Here is a 4,317-nt window from a genome sequence, read left to right on the forward strand (position 1 = left end):
GCAAAAATCCAAATGTTCTTGGCAATAGGTATAACAGCTCTTCTTGGTCAAGATCTTTTAATATTGGAATCAATGCACACCAGTCAGGTATCCTCCTTACAACCCCCTGTGTTAGGAAATGTGTGTGTGTGTGTGTGTGTGTGTGTGTGTGTGTGTGTGTGTGTGTGTGTGTGTGTGTGTGTGTGTGTGTGTGTGTGTGAAACCAGAGCACAGTGAGGGAGATGTTGGCTACAAAGGGCCAGCTGCTGTTGTAAATGCTGGAGCTGTTTTAGGAAGCTGAGAGGTGATTCATGCTGGAAAATTGATTCATTTCTTGTGCTGATAAGCAGCTTTTCTCTTTGTCCTCTCATGCTGCAGCAGCTTTGAGCAACACGTCTGTTGTCACAGAGAAAAGGAGCAGGTTGGGAACACAACAACAGTAATATCTTGCAAATGCAGCACTGTGATAGAGGTCAGCATCACAAACTACACCTTAATCAATCAGCATACAGTAAGGCTACACATCTATGAACAGCATCAATATAAATGTGTTGCTGTTTTACTTGAAATGAAGAAAAGACCTTTTGAAGATGTTGGCTGAAGCTGGTAAGCAAATTTTATTATCCACAATAAAATAAGTCGTATACTGACACTCAGAAACCAAGAAGCTTTCTTCAAATGCAACATAAGCTAGACCAAATGCAAATGCACTCAACAACAACATTTCTGGAGACGTGCTTTGGTCTCATAAACCCTAACATAGTGTTTGGCCATAATGACCATTTAGAGGAAAAGGGGAGAAGCTGGAAACACCATCCCAATTGTGAAGTATGGTGGTGGCAGCATCATGTGATGGTTTTGCTGTGGGAGTAACTGGTGCAATCAAAAAATAGATAGCATCATGAGAAGAGAACATTTTTGTCATAAACCTTGCTATTTTGATTTTGTGATATGATTGGTTGTCTGTTTTTTTTTAGACTCATGGCTCCTATTTTTGTTCTGTTCTCCGTGGATTTATTTAGATTCTGATTTTGTGGTATTCTTTAGCTTTTTATTTATGGAGAGCCGTTTCATTCAAAATTAAATAAATAAATAAATACTGCTATTGATAAATTATTAATAAATATTCCATGAAATAAATAAATATCCCCATGAAATTTCACAAAATAATTATGTTAATATAAATTTTTATCTTGTTTTATTTAATTAATTTCAAGATTTATTTAATTTACTTAAAGATTTATTTATTTATTTCATAATGCAGTTTTATTTTGTGACTATTATTTTGTAAAGCTACTTTACGTATTTCAGTGATTTTTACTTCTTAACCCCGTTTTTCATTTTAAGCTCTTTTTATTTCATGTTCTTATATCCAAATGAGGGGGCGGAGTTTTACCTGCTGGGCGGCGCTGGGACAGCCGGGCCGAGCTCAATTCACGGCTGTGGCCGGAAGAAGCATGCCGGAGGGAGCCAGGGGATTCTCCCTCCTCTGGTTCCGGGCATAAAAGCCTTTAACGTGCTGCCACGGCTGTTGCCGCTGTTTTTGGGGAAACTAATGCTGATTATCGACAAACAGGATGTCAATATTGTTATAGGCTGTTATTTTTAAATGATGTCTTTATTGATTTTATTTAATAAACAGCGTTAGACCCATAACGTAAGGTGGCTGTATTTACTTGAGATGGGAAATAAATAGCACTGTGTGTGTATGAATGACGTGGGACTTATTGCACAAACAGTCGGTTTATTATAGAGCAGGAGCGGCTATTCTGAATTGTCACTCACATAAAATGATAAATAAATGCTTAAAAACACGCTGGCACTCTATGGAAGTCCCTGGCCACAAGGCTGCCACAGGGTGCCAGACCGGCCTTTAACATGCTGCCACGCCGGCTGCCGCTGCTTTTGTGAAAGCCAATGCTGATTATCGGCAAACGGGATGTCATTATTGTTACTATTGCCTGTTAGTAATTACTTTCAAATGATGATGTCATTATTGATTATTATTTAATAAACAGTTAGACCCATAACATAAGGTTGCTGTATTTACTGGAGATTGGAAATAAATAGCACTATGTGTGTGTATGAGATGCTGAAAGAATGACGAAGACTTACTGCACAAACAGCTTTTACAGCAGGAGCCAGAGGAAGGGATCCGCGAATTGAGCTCCGCCCTGCTGTCCCAGCGCCACCCAGCAGATAAAACTCCGCCCCCTCATTTGAATATAAGAACATGAAATAAAAAGAGCTTAAAATGAAAAACGGGGTTAAAAAGTAAAAGTCACTGAAATACGTAAAGTAAAAGTTACAAAATAAAACTGCATTATGAAATAAATAAATAAATCTTTAAGTAAATTAAATAAATCTTGAAATGAAATAAATAAAAACAAGATAAACATTTCTTGTAACATAATTATTTTGTTTTATTTCATGGGGATATTTATTTATTTCATGGAATATTTATTAATAATTTATCAATAGCAGTATTTATTTATTTAATTTTGAATGAAACGGCTCTCCATATTTATTGAGTAGATCTTTTTGTGTTATCTTTAGCTTCTCTTTGTATTCATTCTGTGTTCACGAGTCACTTCCTATTAGCTGCACTTCATTCATTTAACTGACTCACCTGATTCCCATGGGATTGATCACATTCCTCAGCACTTTTAAGCTAGTCTATTTCTTTTACACTGCATACTATGATTATTGGTCCAACTGAGAATTCGTCCCAGTTTTTTCCCTCCATTTTTGTTTTTCTATAAGTTCTGGACTTTGTGTTGCTTTTTGTTACTGCTGATTCACCATAGGACTGATCATTCCTGACTGCATGTTGAGGAATGAGTTCTGTTTACTCCTCGCAGAAACATTAACTCTGTGATCACTCTGGTCATGCAAAGTCGGTTTTATTCATGCCAAGTCTGTCTTGTTCATGCCAAGTCTGTCTGTTCATGCCAAGTCTGTCTTGTCTGCCTGTCCATGCCTGTTTTTACCACCACCTGCTGGAGTGAGTTTTATTTATTAAATCTTCTTTTACATTACGACACTTCCTGCTCGTCTGCATTCCGGGGTCCTCTGCCACACGAGCCATGACAGTGTTTTGGAGTGGTCATCGCAATAAAATAGCAGTAAAGGGGTATAAACTTTGAAAAATATGATTTATCTCATTTTATTTAAACAACATGATGTCAAAAATTATTTATACCCTTCTCAATTATCAATAGAAAATCATTATTGGCTTTACAGCAATCCAGCCCTGCTTTTAATTGCTGGCTACCTTTTGTTTGTTTCCACTGGTGTTATGAAGATTTCCTTTGTGATGAACTACAAATCTTTAAGACTGTAATCGCTCTTTGCCATCACCTTAATCTTTAGCTATAAGTCGGCTCTCTGGCTGGGTCACTCCAAAATGTTAAAATTACTTCCAGTGAAAAGAAAAATATTTGTAAAAATAAAAGATTACTTCACGCCCAAATCTGAGGTTTAAAGTAATCAGGGGTATGAATAATTGTTGTGACACTCATTCTGGGGAATTCGTCAACTTCTCCTAGAAGTCCAGGGCCACTTCACTAAGCTGAAGACTAAATTACATATGCTACAGTATAGATGCATAGGAAGGTAATGGTGGAGGGTTTTTTCATTTACTTAAAACTCTTCTTACACAAGTACATACAAAGCAGAACAACAACAATATGATACGGATGTACGAACAATGTCAGGTTTTGACCTCCGTGTGACCTATTGGGCACTTCTGCACACGCACCCAAATACCCACATACACAGAGATGCTCCAACAGCTGGCTGCAGACATACTGAATTATAAACAGATGCAACATCTGAGGGTATCAAGTCATCTGCATGACAGTCACTGGAGCGGCTTTTTTCATGCTTTCTGTGTTACTCCGACCGACAGTGTGTCTATATAAACATGACTTTTTGAGGTCATTGGTATTAAAACAGAATGTCTGATGATGTGCTTCAGTAAATGCGCGATGTGTGTCATGTAGTTTTTTCTAGTTCATGATTGACAATAGGGGAAAAGTGACAAATCTTTATAGAAGTGATCTTTCCTTCACTAATGAGGAATTGGTTTTCTCCTGCCAGCTGGATAGCAGAAGATGTGATGCCTGGATTTTACACACTCACACCAGAGTGAAAGATTTGTCATCTGCGTTGTTTTCCTAGTCTGCACCACAGACACAACATATGGAAATGACTGCTGTGTGCATGTGTCAATCTAATGCAAATCCAGCAGTGTTCTTATTTGCAAACCTTGGGTAACAGCATGTGTCTGACACCAAGCAAACAGGCAGCGAGAAAATAAAAACAAGCAGGAAAGGG

This window comes from Girardinichthys multiradiatus, chromosome 9 (assembly GCF_021462225.1).
Source record: "Girardinichthys multiradiatus isolate DD_20200921_A chromosome 9, DD_fGirMul_XY1, whole genome shotgun sequence".
In the NCBI taxonomy this organism is placed as follows: Eukaryota; Metazoa; Chordata; class Actinopteri; order Cyprinodontiformes; family Goodeidae; genus Girardinichthys; species Girardinichthys multiradiatus.